A 26,452-nucleotide genomic window follows, 5' to 3' on the forward strand; every position below is an offset into this window, starting at 1 on the left:
AAGGGGGGAAGAGGCAGGTGTCCCTTCAGAGCTCCACTGTTCTCAAGGATCACAGAGGGAATAAAGAAAGACAAAGATAGTACCTTGGGGGAGCTTTTGTTCTGTTTTGATAGTTTTAAGAGAGGAAGGAAAAGAGACAGAAAAAAGAGACCAAAAAGGAAGAATTTTTTTATTTCACACAATTGAGATATTAGAGAACAATATACAAACATGGAAGAAGGGGTTAAAGTAGCAGTCATCTCATGAACCTTAGTTTTCTCTTATCTGAACAAAGGAGGGTTGAATACATGGATGTGCACTTATACAGACACATAGTGTAATATAGAAATACATGAGACTCAGTAAGTGTACACAAGAGCATAGGAAGGGGGAAGAAGATGATTCAAGAGGAATGGCAGAATCAATGAAGGAGTATCCGTAAATGTAACAACTTTTAAACTTAGGAGAGATCATAAGGAGATGATTAAAAGGAAATTAAAGTCTAAAAACAAGTTAATGGGGTCAAAAGAAGGTGGAGAGATGATGGAGTGGGAGTAAAAAATATCAATTACAGATTTCTAGTAATGGAATACTATTCTTCCTGCTTGGGGGATAGGGGTAGAGAGGAGAAGAGAGCAAATAAATGCTTACTAATTAGAAGAAAAAGAAAATTTAATTTAAAATTATGGATTACTAGAGTAGCTCATCTTTCCTTTATTGTGCCATCTTCCACTTCTTTGTAAAGAATGGAGCAGGGCAGCTAGGTGGCGCAGTGGATAGAGCACCAGTCCTGAAGTTAGGAGGACCTGAGTTCAAATTTGACCTCAGACGCTAAACACTTCCTAGCTGTGTGACCCTTAACCCCAATTGCCTCAGCAAAAAAAAAAAAAAAAAAAAAAAAAGTAAAGAAGGGAGTAGTAGGAAGACATAAATATATGAAGTACTGTGAAAGTGAATAGGATAAAGTCACCTATAAGACAAAAGAGGGCAGATAATAGATGAAAAGAAGAATACAACACTGTATTGTTTATAAGAAACACACTTGAAATACTAATAGTCACACATGTTGTGAATGAAGAGGTAGTGCAGAATTTGTTATGAAAAAAAAGCAGGAATAGCAACTGTGATCTTAGATAAGGCAAAAGTAAAAATGAATGAAATTGAGTAAAAGAAATAAACACAGAAATAAGATCATGCTTCAAATTAGCATAGATAAGAAGATAATATAAATATTTAATGTGTGAAAAAATATATATAACATACACACACACACCCATACACCAAATAACATAAGATCTAAGTAGTTAAAGGAAAAGCTGATCAAAGGAGAAATAAATAGTAAAACTGTAACAGGGATCTCAAAGTTCCTCTGTTAGTATAGGCAGTGGTCCTCAAACTTTTTAAATAGGGGGCAAGGTCACTGTCCCTCAGACTGTGGGAGGGCGGAACTATAGTAAAAACAAAAACTCACACTCTGTCTCCGCCCCTCAGCACATTTGCCATAGGGGGGAGGGGGGAGTTGTGCATAAACATTCTCAGGCCCCATGTGGCCCGCAGGCCTAGTTCGAGAACCCCTGGATAGTGGATATAGCTGGGTCTGGAGTCAAGAGAACCTGGATTCAAATCTAGCCTAAGACACTAACTACACAGCTAGGTAATCCTGGTAAGTCACTTAACTTCTGTCTACCTTGGTTTCTTCATCTGTATTATAAGGATAATAAAGCTACCTATCTCCCAGGGGCACTGTGAGGATAAAGTGAGACATTTGTAAAGTACTTTGAAAACCTTAAAGAGCTGTAAAAATGGTAGCTATTGATAGTATACCAGGCCTGGAGTCAGGTGGACTGGAGTTCAAATCTGGATTGACACTAGCTGTTTGCCTCAGTTTCCTCATTTGTAAAATGAGCTAGAGAAGAAAGTAGAAAACCATTCCAGTATCTTTGCCAAGGAAACTCCAAATAGGGTCATGAACAGTCAGACATCGCTGACCCACCACATTGTAAAATCACCACACTATTATTTCCTAGACAGCTGTCCTGGAGCAGAGAAGTACTAGGTCTGCTGCTCTTTGCCTCTTTCAGACAATGTCTACAGTACTGTATTCATTTCTGAGCATCATATTATAGGAAGAATATTGATAAGCCATACAGCATCCAGTGAAAAATGGGTATTTAAGAGACTGAAATAGAAGGATCATTTAAAGAAATCAGGATGGGTAGAGTGTGTTTTAGCCTGAAAGAGAGAAATGAAGGTTGGTTAATGATAGCTATCTTCAAATATGTGATGGGCTTTCATGGACAAGAGAGTTTCAACTCCTGCTTATTAGTAGAAGGAAGAGCTAAGAATGAAAAGCAAAAGTTCCACATACAGTTTAGTTATCATGGCACAAAAATACTCTCACAATTAAAATACTCCTAAAATGAATTGGGCTGCCTCAGGAGGTAGCGCATTTCCTTTTCCTACTAGGAGCCTTTAAGCAAAGTTTGCATTACTGCTTTTCAGGAATCCTGCAGAAGGGTATTCTTGTTCAGTTATGGGTTGAACTAGAAGGTTGTTTTTATTCTGGAACCTATTCTATAGGAAGGTATAAAATATGCTTCAATAGCCTAATGATTTTGGGTATCAACAGCATTTTTTTTCTAAAATGGAATTTGAAAAAGAGGAGACAAATCGTTCCTATTTGAGTATAGAATGTCATTTTAGTCAGTCATTTTTTTTTCCTTGCTCAGTCTGATACTGTTTTGTTGAAGTTTTTGGCAAGGTAGTCAGGATTAAGTGACTTGACAAGGGTCACACAGCTAATAAGTGTCAAATGTCTGAGGTTGGATTTGAAATCTGGTCCTCCTGACTCCAGGGCTGTTGCTCTCTATCCATTGCTGCACCTAGCTTCCCCTGACACTTGTTATAAAGGAGCTGGATATCCAGTCTTAGGCTTAACATTCTCTTTGATCTTTAGACTGAAAAGTTTGAATTCTCCAGCTAAGTGCTTTTCTATCACACAACAATTATACATAGGCTAAGCATGGTGATGAGCCTAAAAACATGGTGCCCTCATTGCAAGTATGATGTAATCAGGAAAAACACATTTATAGCCATTTTTCATTAAGGGACAAAGAAATAATAGGCCCAAACATTATTGCTTTTGAAGAAATCATCAGATTTCTCATACATAGTAGGTGCTCAAATAAATGTGTTGAACCATTCATATGACTGATTGACATTTATATAACACTTTATGGTATACAAGGTATGAGAAATTTAGAGAAATTGAGTTGAAAAGTCTCATAGCTAGTAAGTGATAGAGCTGTGATTCACAGCCAGTCAAAGGCAAAGACGCTTAAAGACCAGCACCCTTTATACAATCCAAAGGAAGGATAAATAAATATTTCTTTAGGACTTTAAAGTTTACAAAGCACTGTGCACATATTATCTCATCTGAGACTCAGAACAATCTTATCTGAGAGGTCAGATACTACAGGCATTATCATAATTATAATAAGGAAACAGGCTCAGATGGATTAATTTCCTTGTTTTTGGTTAAGTGGTTACTAATATTTAAGGCAGGATAGAACTCACTCTTCCTCAGTCCAAGTCCAGTGCTCTATCCATGGTGCTATGCTGGCTCTCAATAAGAAAAGTGAAGTTATTTACTTCTGGAGTCTGAACACTTGGGTGTGGCTAATATCCTGTTATAGGATATAGCCATCATTCTGTCTGGCTCTATCTCTCTTTTTAATTCTCACTGCTATCCCAGTTTTATCATTAATGTTTAAGTAAAATTGAAAAGATCAGTTCACACTAGTTATCATAGGAATGTATGAGGAATGTATGATCATACACTAGAGTCAAAGGGATATGAGAAGTTATACGTTCACTTTAAGTTTTAAATCTATTATCTAACCCTATTCTTATTTTTAGATGAGGAAACAGAGACCTAGAGTACTTAAGCAACTTGCCCAAGATCACACAAGTAGTAAAAGATTACTAAGTTAGAGCAAAGCTTCTTAAACTGTGGCGCATGACTCCATATGGGATTGTGTAACTGAATGTGGGAGTTACAAAATTATAATTTATTATCATTATATCTTTGATTTATATCTATTTTATATAGCTATATATCTGGGGTCATATAAAACTTTCTCAGGATAAAAGGGATCACAAGCGGAAAAAGTTTAATAAGCCCTGAATTAGAGGGCCACTATTTTAACCCAAATCCTCTCACTGCAAATCCAGCACCATTTCAATCACACCAAGCTCCTTTTTCAAACAGCATATTTGCCAGTCATTTGGTGCAGGGGCAGCAATATTCCTGTGTATATGACTCACACTCAGTTTGACATGCTTTTTTAAAAATAGCTTTTTATTTTTCCAAATACATGCAAAGATAGTTTTCAACATCACCCTTGCAAAACCTTGAGTTCCATATTTTCCCCTCTCTCCCTCTTTTTCCCCCTCCCCTAGACAGCAAACAATCCAATATAGATTAATCATTGATGTGTCTTTTGATATTTTTCTCATCACATTAGATGCCTCCACTACCTACCCTCTCTCACCTCTCATGTAAAAATAATAGCACATGGGCTGATAGATGATGTCTCTCTGGCCATAGTATCTGACCATAACCTCATTAATTTAGCCCAATACTCAAGTGAGGTAACCATCCACAAATGTTCATAGCGGGATAATATAAAGGGATGGCCCTAAGTCAATCTGTGTTCCAATATCTGAGAGTCTGAGTTAAAACTATCAGATTAAATAAATAATATATCCCTCAAAAACCTCTTGTTAAACATTTTGAAATGAATAGTAACACTTTTTATTTGTGTAATGGGTATTCATTTTATAGATAAAGAACTTAGGGTCCAGTAAGATTAATTTGCTTCAAGTCTAGTGACAGAATTGGGATTAGAACTTAGATTTTGAGATTCCTAATTGATATGATTACTTTTAAAAGGAAAAAAAAAGGTGTGTTTTCTCCTATACTAAGATAATGAGTAATTTAGTCTCCTTTGATAGAGAAGATTTCACAGACCAACCAATGCTGTATTTCAGATCCCTTGATACAGTTTTTATAATTCTACTTTCGTCAACAGGGGACCCTATAGCAATAAAGCGTATTAACTTAGCTAGGAAAGATGGCATGACTCACCTTATCGTGAATACTGAAAATACTTAATTTTTATTTGGAAGTACTAGGGACAAGTTAGGGAAGGGATGAGCACTTTTTCCAAGCTATGTTTACAAACAGAAAAATTGCTTTGTTTCCCCAATATGGGACTGTTTAAACTACATAGAAACAATAGTAATGGACATCTGGGAAGCATTTAATATTCATGGAAAGCACTGACATTTATCATTTTATGGACAGAGACAGAGACATCTGATCAGAAATATTCCCTGGGGAACAGAAAATACTAGTAGAGTATAATTTTTCACCTTATTCCTTTGGCCTGAAAATTCTAATACCTGGAGCCTAAATATTGATACCTACCATAAGGGAACAAGCACTATTCATTGTTTGGCCTACCAAGCTCCATAAGATGTATTGCTAAATATCAATTAGCTATGTAAAAACATGTCAGGTGAAACACCATTACAAGGGGCAATTAGTTCTTTAGGAATAATGCTTATTCAATGAATGATATAGAGACAACATTTTCTCTTCTGGCTCTCAGTTTGCTCCCTTTCCCTGGCTTCTTTTTCCATAATGTGGGGATAAATATAGGACAAAGACTCCAAAACTGAGTTCAAATGAAACTTCTTTCTTGTTGCAAGTTTTTTTTTTTTTTGCATCTCCATTATCCCTTCTCTCTTAACTATTATTCTGCCACAATTCCTCATCCTGTTTCCATTGACTTTTGGCTTCCTTTTTTCTCTCTCATTTCTGCCATTATTGGTTGGCAAGATCCTGGTGCTCCCATCTCTCCCTTCACCTTCAGTTCTTTCTTCAGTGGTTCTTTTTCAGTACCAACTTTCTTCTTTTTTATTTTTTTCTTTGGGGGGATTGAGGCAGTTGGGGGGTTAAGTGACTTGCCCAGGGTCACACAGTAAATGTGAAGCATCTGAGGCCGGATTTGAACTCAGGTCCTCCTGATTTTAGGGCCACTGCTCTATCCACTGATCTATCTAGCTGCCCCCTAACTTGCTTTTCTTAAGCTTAGCATTGTTCCTCTTCCCTCTTTCTCACTCAGATTCAACTTCTTGTTCCTCTAGAATATCCCCTAATGTTGAATATCCCCTAATGTTTCATCTTCATTCAGTTCAGTTACTGCTGGAAACTGCTAAAGAACACTCCCAAGGACCATATAAAGTTATCTGAAGTTAACCAATAAAGCAGCCCTGATCTTCACTCTTTGGGGTTTGACTTGATGTTACATTGATTTTTCTTAACTCAAGTTGAATACTAATAACATCTTCCTTCCAATGGTCTAGGACTTTATGTACTTCTAGAGTAACAACAGTAGGCATATCTGAACCACTCTTCTGAGCCTTATCTGGAAGAGGGACATTGCTCTGAACTAAAGTTTATATGCTGAGTGAGTAACCATGGCAATAGACTGGGAGGAAGACTAGAGTTACATCAGTGAGCCAAATACTCCAGAAACCATCATCCAAAATAGAAGCTTGGCCTAACCTAAAATGACACTCTTGTAAACTGAGTCCTTTATGTGACCCTTCCCACCACTGTCTCTCCCTACATAAGCTATATGTCATCTAGTCTTCATCTCAGAAAGTCCTGGTATTATCTAAGTTGTTTCAGGATGAATTGTAATAACAATGATCATCTCACATCTTGTTTCCTATCATGGGTTCTGGATCCTCTTCTTTAGGCAAAGATGCTGAACCCTAAGCTTCCAAATAAGTATTGAAAGTTGACATACCTCTTTCCCTAAACTAAATTCTGTCAGCTTAGTTCAAGCAAAGCAGGTCCTTCAACAGGTTGGCCACATAGCAATAAAACTTCAACAATCACAACTCACAAATACTATCTGTCTACTAAGGTGTAAAGATGTTGCCATCTAAACTGACTGTGCCCTTAATGACTAATGCACAAATTATTATATTATTGAAGTAAATACCAGGCTGAAAGAAAAGTAGAGAAAGGCCAGCCTGGGCAATGTGGTGGTAAAGGTCATCATCATGTCTCTAATCACAGACCAAGACAGATGGGAGAACCCAATATAAAATCAGGGTCATTGGCAGCAACTGAGAGGCAGATGGGGGCAGTGTGACCTAGGAGTGGCCAGATGATGGCTTTTTATAAGGGGCCCCCCTGGCCATGTTTCCAAGCTCACCCCCCAAGCCTTTCCATTTAACAGTATAAATTCAGTAGAAAGAAAGAATAATGCTTTAAAGAGACTCAGCTAGAGTGTGCTTAAATGGATGCCTAGTAACTCTAGCTACTATATTATACTTAAAAAAGGACAACTAAGAATACTAGAAAACATAAGCATCTATATTAGTTAGTAAGGGGAAAGGAATCTGATTCCTGACAGATTCTCCTTGAGAATTAAGTCATCCAGTTGCCACTATGACCATGCTGATGCATCAATATGAAAATTGAACATGAATTAAATTACTTTAACAAAAGTGTGTAGTGAGAAACCTTTAATAGATGTGAACGTTTCACAAGCTGACAAAATTGGAAAGCTGGATTTTGAAGCATTTGAATTCCAGTTGCCATTCCCCAAAAAAATTGTGTTTTTTTCCTTTCATAAAGGGAGACACCTTCCCCTTTTCTGCAGCTACTACTTAAGGAATTGTCTAGGAGCACTGAGAGATGAAATGATTTGCATCAGATTCCATAGCCAGTATATGGCACAGACAAGACCTGACTCCAGTTTTTCCTGACTCCAAGGTCAGCTCTTTCCTGTAGGCCAAGATGCCTCTCATTAAATGTTATATTTACTTGAAAAGAAAAGATTTCCTACAGTTGTTAAGTTTTGCAAACTGGAAGATGGCTGCTTAGTGATTTTTCAGTTTATCTAAAATGGAAATGTGTTACAAAGGGGAAAAATAATTCATATGATTCACATCGATTCAGGACTCATCTATGACCTAAAGTCTTAGTGTTGTTTGGCCCACAGAACCACTAAGTGATTTGCCCAAATTCACCAGCTAGTACATGTTGGAGGAAGGAATTGAAGCTCAGTCTTCCTACCCAAAGGCTAGCCCTCAATCTGTATCATGCTCTCCTCCTCATCCTTGGCACATAGTGCCTACATAAGCAAATGGCCATTAAATGGATGTCTGATTAAGGAACTTATTAAGCCAAATCCCACAATGATGAAATTTACTCTACTCTTTCATGTTATTAATTCTTGAGATGAAATTACAGGCAGAGGGAATTTGGATTGAATTTCAAGCTCTGTGTTTGCAGCTCAGTAGGAGAAATAGTGCCTAAAAAACTCTTTGAAAAACAAACAAAATGAGTTTTAAAAAACTCAGCTTTTTGTGTTTTAATTAATGTTTTAATTTTCACAACTACCAGTGAAGGAGAAAATAGAACTCATGCTAATGAAAGCAAATGAGTAAATTTCAATACAAGACAAAACATTCATAACTTTGGCCTTAATTCATTTCAAAAGACTATAATTAGCTAATTCTTCCTAATCTCTATGGAACAAAGCATCTGTGCTACAATGACACTGGTTCTGTATGATTCTCTGCTTTCCCAGGGGTACTCTGGATGATACTGTCTTGGAGAAATCCTCAATCTCATTTATAGATAAGCCTCTTGGTCCACGTCTCAATTTGTTTAACTTCAACCCAACCATTTGTACCCTGGATTATTTTACCTGACCTACAAGAAATCCTTCATATGCTCTCCACAAAGGATCTCTCAAGATATTATATATTCCATGGAGCAATATGAGCTACCTCATTTCTGATCATAAAGTTTTGGCTATCTTTTAGGCTTCTCCTGTCCTGTCACCATCTCACTACTTGCCAGATCTAGTCTATTAGGACCTATTCATATCTATATTTCATCTCTCCATCACCCATGTATGTAATGTAATAATAATATAATGAAATAATGATTCTTAATATAGTATCTTCTATGTTCAAGGCCATATGCTAAATGCTTTACAAATATTAAATATATTATTTGATCCTTACAACTCTGGGAGAACATTTTACAACTGAAGAAACAGAGGCAAACAGAGGTTGTCCAAGACCCCACAACTACTAAGCCTCTGATGCCCCATTTAAACTGAGCTTTTCCTTACTCCAGACCAATGCTTTATCCACTGCACCCCCAAGCTGCCTCCTCATGTTATTTCTGCAAGTGTCATATGACATAATTTGTAGCCATATGCCAGAGGACACTTGTGGAAAAAAATAAAAAATAGAATTTGGGGTCAAAGTTTGACTTGGGACAAGTGAAACCACAGTACCATTTCCCTTAGCAAACTAACTAATCCCCGATAGTTTTGGTCATTAATTTCTAGCATGAAACACAAGCTAGAATTGATATTATTTCCTCTAGTTACCGCTAGGGAAGAAATTGTGTCCATTGGGTAGTAAAGAAATACTCAAGAGAAAACAATCACACAGATGTAGGAAAGGTAGAAAGGTAAAAGGAATCAACTGAAGTATAATTATGGAATAGAAGGAAGATAAAGATCAACAACTAAGCCCTGAGGTAAGACACTTAGCCATATAACTTATAGATTTCATATGTGTGTATATGTATGCATATACACATATAATACATATATACATTCATACAACTATACACACACACACACACACACATATATATATATATATATATATATATATATATATATATGTATATATATATATATATATATATATATATATATATATATATAATTGTTGCTCTCCCTTTTTGATGACACAGTTTTGCCATAGCTGCATTCAATAAGCAATCATTAAGTGCTTACTACACACTAAGAACCAGTACTAAGTACTGGGGATACAAGTACAAGCAAAAAGAAATATTAGGACCTAACCTCAAGGGGCTTGCATTCTAAAAGGAGGAGGGAGAGACAACACATAAATGAGAAGCTGACAAGGGAGTGAGAAGGAGGGTACCTAGCTAGGCAAGATCACAGGACCAAAGTCTGGAAAATGAGAGATGGTTGGAATAGGACCCTTATACAAAATGGAGGGTCCAAGAAAAATTCACCAGTGGGAAAAGGGGACCACAGAGGCAGTATAAGGAGGCAGCTGAGGTAAAGGGGCTAAATTTGGAGAATGAAGAATGATTAGTCTGGGGTTCTTTCATAGATATGTTAAATGTGGACCCTTGGGCCACATGCAGCCTGCAACATTTCTGAGTGTAGCCCAACTGAATTAAAATGTCATTAGGAAATATTTAACAAAGTCAAAATATCATAAAACAAACAGAATATTAATATGTAGTTTTCTACATTAATATGTGGCCAGCAGGAATCCTTACATATGGTCTTTTGGCCCACATTTGTTCATGAGTTTGATCCTACTTCTGTTTCAAACCATGTTGCTGTTCTATATACCATCATTTCAAGTTAGTCTTTTCCTCAGGAGATTGGAAAAGCTAGAAGAAATCACCTTTAATTTTAAGGCAATATGGCGAGCACAGCTTTCTCTGAAAGCACAGACTTGTTGCAAGGCATAAACCAAGAAAAATGATAATGAAAAGGCAGAGAAAAATTCTAACCTAATCAGAGGCTGAAAGGAAGAAAAATGGGATACAAAAACAAGAGGCACATAAGATTTGGAACTAAGTAAGAAGTATGAGGCTTGTTCAATGTAGGGTGGGGAGCTCACCCTTTAGAGGAGAAAACAGCTTCTTATAGTATAAATAACTATGTCCTTCACAGGTACCTAGTAATCTTGGCGACAGAAAGGATACAGTACTGAACTTGGGGTCAGGAAGACTGAAGTGTCATTTCTGCCTCACACACTTCCTAGCTTATGGGCAGATCATTTAACCTGTCTTTGCCTCAACTTCCTCAACTGTAAAATGTGATTAATAATACCATCTACCTACTGAGATCTATTGAACACATATTCCTTGTGACTCAGGAAGGAACAAAAATACTAGCACTAGAAGAAATGTAAAAAGCTTTGCTAAGAGTCAACAAAAACATATTCCTCAGTCTGTAAATCTGATTATGGATATTTTAACTTGAAAATAGAGAATGAAAAAGAAAACCCTAAGCTATACATCCCAGAGGAGCAGGAAAGATAGCACAAGCCAATGAAGAATTAATATAAGACAAAATTCTAAGATCTAGATCATCAATTTAAAAAATGCACTCCCAACAAAAGCTTCGATATACCTTGGATAGGTATATACAAATCCATGAAATATATATATATATATATATATATATATATATATATATATATATATATATATATATATATATATATATATATATATATATGTCAAGATGAGCTAGAACTAATCCAAACTATGATCTCATGGCTATCACTGAGATTTAGCATGATGGGACTCCCAGTGAGAGTATGGCTCAAGGAAACTTATTCAAAAAATTAAGTAGATAACACAACAATTCAGTATCCTTTTTGTATTCTGCTAGCATCATATGAACAAGTCTGAGAAACATGGTAGGAAGAATGTGAATCAAAATGAATGAGGTAAACTAAACAGTTTCCTATAGAAACAAGGATGAATTAGACCAATGCAGGGGGTACAGGGGAGGAAGTTAGAAGCTTGGCCCAAATGTCATATTTTAGTCTTAGTCAATTAATTACTATGCCTAAGGTCTCTGAAAAAAAATAAGACATTGGACAAATTTGTGATCTGACTTAGATATTTTCATCCTAATAATAAATAGCAGAAACAAGCATAACTTCTACTTTCAATTTATTCTGATCAACAAGAAGATTCTGATTGCTAAAGTCACAGTGATGGGAACCCTAAAGGCAAATGACCAATCATCTTAGAAGTTCTGGTAGAGAAGAGGAAAGACAAGTATTATTTGCCATCCTAGATTTGGAGAGAGTAATTTGCAGAGTTCAAGGAATGGAGAGATAGGATTAATAGGGCAATAACCTATAGGGCAAGTTGGCTGCAGAGGAATAAGCCCTTGAGAAGGAATTTTCAAGACCAATAGAAGTATAAAGGAGGGAGAAGGAGGGACAATAAGATCCACCTAAAGAGAATGATCTCACTAAATGAGAATAATTGTCTAGGCCTGACTATAGCCCTACTTAGAAAGACCGAGCAAGAACAGATAACTAAGGTGCACAAATGTAATTCTATAGGAATATTCTTAGGAATATAGTCAAACCCTGAAAAAGTAACAACTATCAGGGAATACTGAAGACAATATACACAAAAATGTTGAGGCAAAGAAGTGGAAGGGAAAAAATCCTTCTTTAGGAAGCTTGTGGATATATCATAAAAATGAAAAGGCTCAACTTTCTAACTCTTCTTTTTCTTCTGTCTTCTCTTTCCCTCCAATATATTTGGACTTGATACAAAAAATAAATGAAGTAATAAGAGATGAGCCAGCTCTCTTTGGTGAGCTGGATCCAAAGGATAACCTGGCTCCGTGAGGGTCTGTTAAATGATTACTGGACTAGTGTCTTCTGTGAAAGGTGATTCAGTATGAAAGGCAATACTAGGATCTAGAAGAGCAAATGTTGCCCTGATTTTTGACAGAGCGTATATCCTTGAAACTATAAGCTTGGGGGGGTATGGATTCCTATTTCTAGTCAAGTTCATTAAGATTTTTTAAGAAAAATAATTTGTGGGTATTTAGAAAAGAAAGTTAGAAAGTTTTACTAAAAGTTTTGTGGATAGAATATACTTCGACACAAGAAAAATATATTAGTCTGTGAAACTAATCAAGACATTTTAATTTAAAAATAGAAGCAGAAAATGATGGCCAAGAACCAGCATAACTTGATGAAAAATATGGTATACCAGACTAATTTATTTTCTTTGAAATGGTATGACTCTACTGGCAGATAAGGCAAATACTACCATTATTTTATACTTTTGTTTCAGAAAAATTGACAAATTCTCATGCTATTCTTGTGTATAAGCTTGAGGTATGAGCTAACTGTTAAAATTCCATGGATTTGGGGACTGGTTCAATGACTCCATCCAAAGAACAATCAGTAATTTATAGATATCGGCTTCAGTAACATGATAACTAACTATGGGAGGGATTGGATATGTCCAGCTTTCTACTCACTTTGCCACCTGGTTGCTCCCTAGGCATCTGTTCTTGACTGGTACTGTTTAATGGTTTTATTAATTATCTTGACCAAGCCATAGGCAGCATGCTTGCCAGATCTGCAGATGGGAAAGTCAGTAAGGATAGGCAACATAATGGATGACAGGCAGAGTCCAAGAACATTTCTACAAGCTATAACTTGGGTTCATTCTTGTATAGTTAAGATTAAAGAGGTATTATTTTATACTTATACTTTATATTTATATTTATATATTTATGCTTTAAAAATCACCTTCACAAGTAAAGAATGATGGAAGAGAGCCAGAGAATAGTTTGGTGTGTTTTGGGATGATTTTGGACAGTCATGTGGAGGCAAGAGATCAATTAGGAGACTACTGAAGTAGTCCAGAGTGAGAGGTAATAAGGAAGATGGAGAGGGACAAACATTTATTATTTGTCCACTGTGTGCCAGGCACTGTATTGAGTGCTTTACAAATACTACAAGGGCAACTAAAGTATTTGGCTAAACAATGGCGTAAGCCTCTTCTCTATTTCTATCACATCACTGGGACAGCTAGATCTTGCAATGGGTAAAAAATGTCACATGGAGTCAGGAAGATTTGTGTTTAAATATGGCTTCAGGCCCTGAGCATATCATTTAACTTCTGTTTGTCTCAGGTTCCTCTTGTGAAAAAAATGGGGATAATAATAATAGTACCTACCTCCTCTGGATTGTTGTGAGAACCAAACAAAGCAATATTTATAAATTGTTTAGGTACAGTTCCTCGCACATCGTAAATGCTCCTGTTATTGTCATTTAGACTGCTGTTTGCAGTTCTGGGAATCAAATTTTAGGAAGGCTCTAGACAGCAAGAGAATGCTCAGAAGAGGTGAACAAGATGAGAGAGGCAGGGAAAGATGTTACACCAGGCTCAGCTGAAGAACTTGGGGATGTTTAATCTTGGGAAGGAGGCTTTGGGGAAATAGAGTTGTCTTCCATTACTTCTATTACTTTGCCCCTGGATTCTGGGGCAATCAAAGGATAGCAAAGATAAAATGTTTAAGGCAGGAATTAGAACCATTTACTGGTGGTATTGGCTTGCTAACGTTAAAGAAGCAAGATTCTTGTGCAGGGTAAGGTTCAGATCAAATGGGCCCTTAGATCTCTTCTGACTCTGAGAATATTAACCTACGATTCCTGTGATCTAAGCCAGTCATATACTCAAATAGAAACAGGAGTACACAGATCAGTGAAGTAAAACACATATTAACATTATCTATATTCTCCTGCATTTTGATTTATTTTATTAAATATTTGCCAATTACATTTCAGTCTGGTTTGGCTTTTTGACTCCTCTGATCTAAGCTGTATACATCTTGGTTAATAGGTCAGCTTTCCCCATTGCCAAGCAATTTCAAAGAGTCTGCCCTCTCACCCTACTTTCTCCCCTTTCTCCTCCCCCCAAAAAACTCAAGTTTTGAGATTATCGTAACTCCATGTAGATTTAGTGTTTAAATTGCTTCACAATTTGATTTTTTTCCTAGAATGTTATTTTAAATCTTTTTCAAACCAATATACCTGATTACTGAGTTCTCATTCCACTGATTTATTTTCATTTCCTTTTTAGAATACATATATTGTAGGATCATTTGCAGCTCGATTTAGGGAGCATCGATTTATAGAATAGTATATATCAATTGCTATATTTTATTTAGGTATGCTTTATAGAAGTATTTTTAAGAATTTCTCCTTAATTTATATTCCTAAGTGCAGATCTGACCAGATGAAGGCTAGACTTAAGGAAGAAAAACTCACAAACCAATTCAGTGCCGAGATAAGCAATTCTGGCATACTTGAAGGTATTTGACAAAATGACTATTTGCATCAAGTACAATTGCAGTATAAAGAACATGATATTGAAACTCTATGAAACACCCAGAGTATCTCCAAACCAGATAAGGTGGCATTGAGTTCTATTTGCCACTTACTAGGAAGTCATTAGGCTTCTGGAAAATGAGGAGTTGGCCTGGAAGATTTCTCCAGTCCCTTCTATATTAGATAGTATGATTCTGTGACATTTATACAATTAAAGACTTTAATAGCTTCATTACGAATAACAAACATTTTAAAAATATGGAAGATTTCTGTTTTGAGTTGCATTGTAACTCATGTTTACGTGACACAGTAATTTACAGGGGTCAGTCCCATTAGTTGACAACCATTTGATGCAAGGGTTCTTTACTTTTTGTGTGTCTTAGACCCCTCTGGCAGACTAGAGAAGACATTGGACCCCTTCTCAGAATAATGAGTTTGAATACAGAAAGCCAATTATATTGAAATAGAGTTATCAAAATATATTGTTTAAAAAAAAACAAGGTTATGGACCCCCCACTTAAGTATCACTGCTCTAAGACAAGGAAATTGAGGCTTGGGAAAAATGATGTACTCAAGGGCATAAAGCTAAGCCTACTTTGAAGCCAATATTCCAGATCTAACTCTTAAGTCCAGTGCCTTCCATAAGGCACGATATCTTTCTGGTTCCTGTAAACATATAATCAGAAGAGAACTACAGAGAATCTGACTTTTAAATTCCATTCTCTCCATTTTCAAGCTTACCATAATATAAACACTAGCTTACTAGTATGAGCCTTAGCCATATGAGAAGGGAGGTATAGGTAGATACAAGCACATAAGACCAGGCTAAGAGAAATTGAGTAGCATTAAGCGGGTTACAGTAGGAATGGGCAGCTGTTCTTTAAAGAGCTTCACTAGAAATTTGGCATGGAGAGGAAGGAGGACCTGGATTTTATAGAGAAAAAAAAAAATCCATTCTCTTGATACAGAATTGTTTGAAGCTTGTTCTCCAACACACTTTGTGATTAGATTATCCGTGGTCCAAAGTTTGTCCATCTGAATTCTTAAATCCTTATGGGTCTTCCTTAGTGTCTCTAGGCCTCAGTGTTATGTTGAATTATAAGTATTGGGGTTTTACTCTGCCCTCTCCTGAGGTGATAAGGATTATGGAGCTAACTATTCCTTAGTCATACATCTTCTTGCTGTTTGGCTAACAATTTTGTAGGTTTTACTGGTTCTTTACAACTCATCCATCCTGTCCTGCCCCTCCTGATCACCATACATAGAATCTCTTCAAGCCCCCACAATTTGTACATGACAAAGTCCTCAGGATTCTTTTCCTAACTCCTGAAACTTTTGCTCCTTGTAATGCCAGGAAAAAACTGAGGCAAGACAGAGATTGGTTTTTAATATTTTAACTGTGGAGAGTTTAGGTTAGCCAACTGGGATGAGACTCATGCAAAAATCATTCTGGCCCTGAATGACTGAAGCAGGGAATCTTTTTAGCTAATTAGGATTATAGGGGAACTGCTTATAGGGGAAACAAAGGCAGATAAGGGGGGCGTGCAGGACACTGGGCGAGTAGACAAGCCATAATTTCAGGAAAGGATCATAACTTAGTCCTGACAGGATAAGGGTCAAGATAAGAAGGTTGAAGGCAGGAGACAGCAAGATGAGGGACAATACTCAAAAGAAAGGGGAATTATCCCAGTAAGGATTGAGATAAAGCATCTGGATTTTATGATACAATAGAATGTAAAATGGCCAGGATTTCAAGGTTTTTCCTGACTCAGTTCTCCAAGTCCAATTGGCAAAGAAAAAGGTGGGGGAGGCTATAATAATTTTATTTAGGGCATAGCAATTCAGGGCATAATATTCTGTTTTTTGTTTGTTTGAGTTCTTTGGGTTCTTAATAGAACAACAGGGTTATGGGATACCATCTTTTAATTTATCCCAGACCCATGCCCAACAAAAAACTACTTCTTTGACTCAGCCAAAATTAAACACGCTTTCCTTTTCATTCAGTTTTAGAATTTAAATCCAACATCTTCAACCTGCAATCAGTTATTCTCCAACAATTTCCCTCATCTAAAATTGAGACCTATAATGAGAATCTAATTAAACATAAGGTAGAACTTTCCTTGTTTCCCAGCTACCATCCAATACAGATGCACAAATCACCTCTCTAGAGAAGAACAAGTAGATCATTAATTAACAGCCCCCATTTTTGCTTTTACCTCCAAAAGATATATTTTATTTTAGAATCAGAGAGGGAGGTGTCTATCTCTTTCATTCTCATTTCATTTTATTCCCCTTATTCTTCCCCCTGTTTCTGGGATGATATGCTGATCAGATCTGAGCTGAATAGCTAGCCAAGCTATTCGCAAAATTCAGACCACTTCCTGGGAGGCAGTATGAGACAAGAAAGCCAACCATAATTTGGTACTGAAGAGAGATGAGGACCATCTGCCTGATAAGACATTGACCTTTCCATTAAGAAAATAGAATCATTGGAGGTAAAATGCTTTTAAGATCAACAAGTGGCTTCTATGAAGAATTTTGATCTTTTTGTCCTATTAAATTATATTAAATATTAAAAATTCTTTAAGATTATAGAGGACTCAATTGACTTACTTCTAAATCAGCAGCTCTTCCTATATCAGGGATTTTTATCAAATGAAAAAGTGGAATATTTTTCAAATATTAGTGGATAGTAGAAGTTAGTTAGCAGTTTACCACTGTGGATCTAGAAGTGGTAACTGGTAACAAATGATGGTGACAAGGGGATAAACCTAGGAGAGGGAGAATGTTACTATGTACAGAATGGAGAATAGCAAGGTAGCAGCAGCCCAGATCAGAGACCACCAGCTTATAGGGTTTTAGCTAACTAGGGTTTGCAAACAGAATACATAATTTTAGTATACAATCTTATAGGGGAAACAAAGGCAGATAAGGGGAGCAAGGACACTTGGAAGATGGACAAGCCTTAATTCCAGGAAAGGAGCATAACTTAATCCTGACAGGATAGGGGTCAAGATAAGAAAGTCAAGGACAGAGGACAGCGAGGCATGGAGCAATACTCAAAAGGAGGGGAAATTATCCTAATAAGACACAATAGTATGTAAAGGAGGTCAAAGCTTCAAAGTTTTTCTGGACTCTTTTCTTTTTTTTTAATTGTTAAAATTAATTTTATAATTATAACATTTTTGACAGTACATATGCATAGGTAATTTTTGGACTCTTTTCTAAACTACTCAATTTTCCCAGTCTAATGGCAAGGATAGAATGGCGGCTGTGGCTTATTATCCAGGGCTCAACAATTCATGACCTAGGAGATGTGGAGCAAATTGCTTAATCTTCCTGGGCCCCAGTTGACTTCTGGCTCTCATTGTCAAATGGCCAGGCCAGATCCCTAGCCAAGAAGGAGAGTGGAAAAAAAACACTGTTGTAATAGAGTTAAAGATGACAGGCTAAAAATGAAATTAACAGCTTCCCACAGTCTTCCTTTCATCTCCATATTTGTATAAAATTTCTAAGAGGGTTCAAATGCAATTAGAGAATTGGGCTTGGTACTCTATAAATACAAAGAATAGAAATACACAGGGCACCTTCAAACATCCCTTTAAACTAGAGGTTTTTCACCTGAGATCTATGGAAGGAGATTGTGAATAGATTTCAGTAAATTTATAAACTTGGATAAGGAAAAAAATGACATTTTGATTTATCTAGCCTCTAACTGAAATCGAGCATTTACTTCAATAATGAATGTCGGCAACAAACCATAGTAGTAATAGCAGGATTTGTGACCACTGGAAATCACTAATATTTTCATATCAATTATACTAGTTGTGGATATCACAATCTATCATTTATACTCATCAATATTTCAAAATTACTGGAGATATTCCAACAAGAGGAATTTGAGGCAAAATATTCAATGACATACCAGTCAGTCTTAAAGTAGGGGGATCCACTCACACTCTATACATAGATTTGAAGGGGGGCCTGGTCTTACCCCCCTGCTGTGAGTTAGTACTCTGTGGTATAGTTCATGCTATACATCCCTCTTCTCCATACCTGCATCTCCATTAAGGGAAGTGCTGTTCAAACCTCTGCTTTTCATCTAGACCACAGGATTGTTTTGGCTCTACAAAAATTCTATGTCTAGATTTGAGGTGGTCCTTACTGGAGGCCTAGTGGAGTCCATGCTATTCCACATTGCTCTATGGTTAGATTTCTTGCCCCAGACTCATCGTTTTCCTGGAGCTTCCTGGGAGGGATTCTATGTCATCTTCTGTTATTGCTCTAGTCCAAAGACCTTCTCAGGTACAGAAACAGCCTGTGAGTGGTTTCCAGAGGTCCTGTAGGAGAAGTACCATTTGGTATGTAGCTGATTGCACCATAGTTGGAGTTTTGATATAAGGTTGTTTTTCTCTTTAGCTGAGTTTATTATGTAGGGAATTCAATTCCTTGTACAACAAGGGACAGAAAAGCCATGGAACACAATCAGGGGACCTATAATATTACACTGTGTTAGCATGCTTATTGTAACCAATTTGCTCCATTTTAAATTTCCATGTGCCAGTTCCTCTTCAAGACTTATTTTTGTGCAATTCTGGCCTAGCTGCATCTGTTTTTCTTGATGAAGGGAATGCCGAATGTCCAAAGATTGGCTTAGCATGGATTATTAGCATGGATCTGGACTGGAATCCAAGTTAGGAATCCATTCTGTAAATCATTTTCCCATGAAGGGGGTTTGTTCTTGCAGATTTTTCCCCTCTCCCTGAACCTTGATTTTAGGGAATATGGATTTCTATTGCTGAGAATGACTGCCCCATGGTTGGTGGATAGGTTATATATAAATACTAGTCCTTGCCACAAGGCATATGATCAGAAATTCTGGTGCATAGTAGATTTTCTAGCAGATCTAAAGAAATCTGTATGTTCAATATGAATGTGGGGAGAGACCCACAAGGCCACTGGCATACATCTTGATGCCTTTTACTGGTATCAGTATCTTTCAAATTGAACTTTTGACTGTCCATTACCCTTTTCCTTCCCTGGAGCTTTCTCTGGAAACATTCAGTCTTAGTTCTTCCTTACCATTTCAACCAGGGAATAGAAGGGCATACTCTGATCCAAATCTCAATGCAGACCTCTAGCCATGATTGTAGAGCCCAGATTGATGCCCCACATTTTGGTCAAGAGCTGCCTATTTGGCTTTGTCCATGTCCATTTAACTTTTCTCTTCCCATGTTCTACATAGAAAGCATTGACCATGCTTTCTACAGGGGCATGTTTTCCCTCTGATTCTATTTCCCCTCTTCTACCACTGGACATACCAAGATCAGCAGAGTATGCAGTCATTGACTTTAGGAAAGCTGTACCACAGGCCAAAGCAGGCTCCCCTGCTGTGCAGGTTTACCCCATGTTTGCATTTTAAGTTACACTTACCTAATTTTTGTTTTATTTGGGACTATGTGATATGAGATTCTGGTCCATATCCAGCCTTCTTCAGAATCTGTGGGAATATATCTAATCCATAGGGGGGGAAGAAGGCTGGGGCATTTCATGAAGCCTAGCTAATGTTCTTTGCTTTGATCAAGAGCTTCTGTGTTAGCTTTATCCTTGTCAATTCCACTTTGCTTTCTCTGGAGCTTTCTGTAGAGACAATTTTCTTTCAGTCCATTTTCCTCTTCCGGACAGCGCAAGGTCTCCAGATTGTTTGAGCCCAGGTTCAGTAAAGCTTGACTCCACTCTAACAATGGCCGCCCTGTTGTGAATGACTATCTAGTGTTTGTCTAGTAAGGACCACCTCAAATCTAGACATAGAATTTTTGTAGAGCCCAAACAATCCTGTGGTCTAGATGAAAAGCAGAGGTTTGAACAGCACTTCCCTTAATGGAGACGCAGGTATGGAGAAGAGGAATGTATAGCATGAACTATATATCACAGAGTACTAACTCACAGCAGGGGGGGCAAGATCAGGCCCCCCTTCAAATCTATGTATAGAGTGTGAGTGGATCCCCCTACTTTAAGACTGACTTGGCTAGATTCCTCCTCTTTTAATCTGGGCCTACAATAAGAGGAATTATTATCCATGAACTGCTTTATCTAGAATCTATAGCAATATCGTTGATCTCTCTCTGTATGGGGAGAACTGGGAGGCATTTCATAGAGCACAACTTGATAACTTGATGCTCCTCCATTTGATCCAGAGGTTGGGACTTCAATTCAACTTCTCCATTCTGCTTTTTGTTTTTGACAAGGTTCATTTGGTTCTAGTTGTCCTTCCCCATTCCAACACAGGAGTTTTTTATAGTCTGCTAATAGTTTGAGTTGGCTTTTACCCCATCCAGATGATCGTCCAAAGCAGGACTCATACTGAGAATGGCATTTCCATAGTTCCATTGTGTGTTATATTTTCCCTTTCTCTTAAGGTGTACCCATAATATAAGAGCTTGTGGTCTATCTCCTGCCTTCTACAGAATCCAAAGAAATATCTCTGAACAAAATCTATGTGGGTCTCCATCCAGGACATCGCATTCAGGTAAGCTTGATTTCCATTAGTTTCACCTTGAACTTCTAAGTTGGATTTTTTTGTTGTCCACTCTACTGTTTGTTATCTGGGGCTTTATGTTAGCGCATATTGGGCCTAGTTGTTAGTGTGGTGTTGACTGCTGGACCATTGAAGGCCTGCAAATGTTTTGAGCATTAATTGTTGGGAATTTGGACTCCAAGCCAGTGCAGGAGCCCCTGCTGGGCACTCCCTTCCCACAGTTGGTGGATGTGTACTCTATTTGCCTTCTTTTTTCCTCAGGCCATAGGGTCAGACATTTTCAGGCATATCCATCTTCCTAGTATTTCCCCAAAAATCACATTAGTCCATATGAAGGTGGGAAGATCCCCAGAAGGTCACTGGCACACATCCTGATGCAACTCATTGCAATCAGTATCTTTCAAATTGGGTTTCCTGTTGACCATTTGACTTTTCTTTCTCTGGAGCTTTTTCATGGTATATTCTGGCCTCATTCTTCTTCCCATTTGAGGACAGGCTACATTTTAATGCCTGAAGAGTGTTTGTGGATCTGCTTCCTCCAATCCAGATCAAAGATCTGGTGGTCCCCTGCTGTGAAGGTGAGTCTCGGGACTGTATTATGTGCTGGAGATTTCTCTTGTCTGTCCTTGGGTCCTCAGGATGGGAGATTTTGCTCCATATCCTGCATCCTAGGCAAGAGATCAACAAACCTTTCATCCACATCTTTGTGGGTAGTCCTGTGTCCATGGTGCTGAGCCTAGCTTGATAGTCTAGTCTTTGATCAAGAACTATTTAGTTAGTTTCTCCTTGTCCATTTCACTTTTTTCCTCCCTGGAGTTGTCTGTGGGGAATATTGGTCCACCTTATTTAGTCCTTTTTCCATTTCCAGACCATGCAAGGTCTCCAGACTGTTTGAGCTCTGATTTCAGGAAGGCTTCCCTCCAATCCAGTGCTGGCCCCCCTGCTGTGAATGACTGTTCCATAATCACATTAGGTGTTAAGAGAGTCCTCTTCTCTTGACCTGGGCCTACAGGAAGAGGGATTCTTGTCCATAGCCTGCTTTTCAAGAATCTATAGCAATATCGTGGATCTATATCTGTATGTGTAGAACTGGGATGCATTTCAGGGCATCCAGCTTAATGGAACTTGCATTGTTCCTGCAATTGTGATTTGACATTCAACTTATCCATTTTGTGTGTGTGTGTGTGTGTGTGTGTGTGTGTGTGTGTGTGAGAGAGAGAGAGAGAGAGAGAGAGAGAGAGAGAGAGAGAGAGAGAGAGAGAGACAGAGACAGAGAGACAGAGAGAGACAGAGAGAGACAGAGAGAGAGAGACAGAGAGAGGAGATGGAGCAGCATGTTTCTAGTTCATCCTCTTCTTTCTACCTTTGGATGGTCCATGATCTCCTGAGTGTTTGAGTTTGGATTTTAGCCCACCCCCTCCCCCAGGATGATCTTCCTAAGCAGGACCCTTGCTGGGACTGGCACTTTCAGTATTCCATTATGTGCTACATTTTCCTTTCTCTATAAGTGGCCTACATTGTGAGAGATTCTGGTCCATCTTCTTCTGTCTATGGAATCTAAAGGAATATCCCTGATCTAAATCTATGTGGGTCTCCACCCAGAACATCCCATTCAGGTAAGCTTGCTATCCCTTGGTTTCATCTTGAACTTCTCAATTGGCACTGTTGTTATGCATTCCGCTGTTCTTTACCTGGGCTTCCTGTTGAGGCATGTTGGGCCTAGTTGTTAGTGTGGTATTCACTGCTGGAGTCTCTAAGGTCTGCAGAAGCTTTGAGCATTAATTGTTTGGAACATGGATTGCAGGGCAATCCTGGACCCCCTGCTGGGAACTATTGTCCCATGGTTGGTGGATGTGTCCTATGTTTGCCTTTTCTTTTCTTCAGGCCATAGGAGCAGAGTTTTGGGTGCATATTGTGCTTCCTAGTATTCCCAAGGGAATCACATTGGTCAATATAAAGGTGGGGAGATCCCTGAAAGGCTGCTGGGCCACATCCTGATGCAGCTTGCTGCAATCAGTGTTTTCTGAGTGGGATTTCTTTTTATACATTCCAATTTTCCTTTCCTAGAGTTTTCTCACGGTGCATTTAGGCCTAGTTCTAAGATCTTCCCCTTTTAGGCCAGGCCACTTTTTAATGCATGAAGATTGTTTGTGGATCCAGTTCATAGAATCCACATTAAAGGTCTGTAGGGTCACCTGATGTGAATGCTAGTCTAAGGTCTGTGTTATGTGTTAGAGATTTCTTTGGTATTTTCCTGGATCCCTGTGATTAGAGATTCTGATAAGAGAATTCCTTTCAATAGAAAATAAAATCTTTTGTACACATCTTTATGTTTAGACCTGTGTCCATGGTGTAGAAACCAGCTTAATGCCCCTTTCTTTGATCAAGAGCTATAGAGTTTCTTTCTCCCTGTCCGTTCCAATTTTCTTTCCCTGGAGCTTTCTCTGGGGGTAATCAGTGTGAGTTCTTTCAGTCCTTTTTCTGTTTCTGGACTGTGCAATGTCTCCAGAGTTTTTGACCCCAAGTTTCAGGAAAGCTGGACTGCAGGCCAACCCTGGCCCCACTGAATGAGTGTCTGGTGGTAGCATTAAATGTTAAGATTACTCTTTTCTTGACCTGGTCCCATATGAAAAGGTATTCTTGTCCATGAAATATCATTGATCTATATCCCTATGGGTAGAATCTAGAGGCACTCATGGAACCCACTTGATGCTCCTTGCTTTGATCCAAAGTTTGAGATTTTACTTTCTCCTTGTCCATTTTGTTTCTTTTTTTCAACATTGATTATTCTGTAAGGGTCATTCACTCCTAGTTCTTCCTCCTTTTTCTGCCCCTGGACTGTCCATGGATTCCTGACTGTTTTAGCTTGGATTTTTGGCCACTTGTATGACTTTCCAAAGGAGAACCCCTTCTGTGAATGACTGTCCCATGATTCCATTTTGTTCATTTTCCCTTCTCTTAATTTTTGCTTACATCATGAGATTGTGTTCCACCTCCTGGCTTCCACAGAATCTATAGGAATATTTCTGAGACATATCTTTGTTGGTACAGGTCCAGGACATCTTCAGTCTACTTAACTATTAGGTTAGTCCTTAATCCTGAGAATAATTATTCCACGAATGGATTTCCCCCTCTATTTCAGTTGATTGTGTTCCATCTCATTCTCTTCATATAGACCTGACAATTGTCTTGGTCTACAATGTAGTGTAGTAATATATTTTTGGGGTGTCTCCTAGAGCCCTGTCATAGCTTTCAAGTTCTGGGTGTTTGCTTACTGGTTAGATTTCTTGTTGCCCTTTTCTTTCCTCTCTGTAATGGACTTCCTTTTCAGTGATTCTTGGCCAGGTTCCTGACTAAGAGCATATCCAAGTTGCACAGATATCCAGGAATTGATCTTTGAAAGTCCATTGTACATTCCATATCCAGTCCCCTTCCTGTGAATGTTTTCTGGGATAGTTTGTTTTTTTGTTTTGTTTTGTTTTTTACTTCAAATTCATTATCATTCTGACTTGGTGGTCCTTAGTTGTGATTCTGCCATTGTTCTTATTCTCCATTCACTCCAAGGGATTTGCCTAGTTTCAAAAGAACTTCTTCTATAAATCTCAAAGATTTATTCCGAGAATCTTTTTTAGTTCCTCCCTCCCCATCCCTTGTCATGATGGCTTACATCATGGTTAGAGTTTTCCCTGCAGATTTTTCTTGTCTTTACCTAGATGTTCTTTAAGAGTGATTCTGACTCAGTATCTCTTTTCCCTCTAGACTTAGTGATTGTTTGGGGGCCACAAGCAGTCTGTGAATACATTTCTTAGGTCTCTGATTGAGGTCTTCTTCATCCCCTCTTCTTTGACTAGTTGCTAGTCTTTACTGGTCTTCTTGCACAATCCATTTCTTTCTACCTAGGGCTTCTTTTGGGGGGGTATTCTGGCCTAGTCTCTGAAGGCTCTCTTGATCAAGACAATATCTTATGTCCACTGACATCCACAGGTATATTTGAGTACATCTGCACTAGAATTCATGTTAAGCCCCTTTCTGGGACTGATTTCTTTATAATGGGATTTTTTTCCTTCAGATTAATTTTCTTTTTATTGGGTCAAACTTAGGAGTGAACCACCTTCTTCTTCTTCTTCTTCTTCTTCTTCTTCTTCTTCTTCTTCTTCTTCTTCTTCTTCTTCTTCTTCTTCTTCTTCTTTCTTCTTCTTCTTCTTCTTTTTCTTCTTCTTCTTCTTCTTCTTCTTCTTCATCTTCTTCTTCTTCCTTCTTCTTCTTCTTCTTCTTCATCTTCTTCTTCTTCCTTCTTCTTCTTCTTCTTCTTCTTCTTCTTCTTCTTCTTCTTCTTCTTCTTCTTCTTCTTCTTCTTCTTCTTCTTCTTCTTCTTCTTCTTCTTCTTCTTTTCTCTCTCTACTTTAAGGGACTTTTCCATATTCAGAAAAATTCTTGGCTAAAATACAAGGTTTCACTACTAGAGTCACATTTAGGTCCCCTTGATATGATGAATTACATACACAATGATTGGATTTTTGCATTTGATTCCTTTTGTCTTTACCCAGGTTTCCTTTATTGAGGATTCTACCCAGCTTTTTCTCTGTAGACATTTACTTCATGTACTAGCTTGAGGTGACAGATATATTTACCGGAGTCCATGTTAGGATACCTTGCTTTAACTGCTTCGTGATTGAATTTCTTACTACAGATTCCTTTGCTCTTTAACTGGGTCTCCCTTATGATTTATTCTTGACAGCCTCTTGCATTTCCTCTAGAACAATGGCCTGTCTTGGTTCCCCAGACTATCTGTGGATATATTCCAGGTCATCTTTACCAGAGACCCTGTTTGGTCCCTTGGCTCTTACTGATTTTTCCTTCTTCATTTTCTTACTGCACATATTTATTTCCTTT

General features: G+C 37.9%; 1 pseudogene; it reads left to right on the forward strand.

Moving 5' to 3' along the window:
* The window catches only part of LOC141549140 (gamma-soluble NSF attachment protein pseudogene), a 55,272-nt pseudogene that overhangs the window by 15,256 nt on the left and 13,564 nt on the right, over positions 1-26,452 (forward strand).

This window comes from Sminthopsis crassicaudata, chromosome X, assembly GCF_048593235.1.
Source record: "Sminthopsis crassicaudata isolate SCR6 chromosome X, ASM4859323v1, whole genome shotgun sequence".
NCBI lineage: Eukaryota > Metazoa > Chordata > Mammalia > Dasyuromorphia > Dasyuridae > Sminthopsis > Sminthopsis crassicaudata.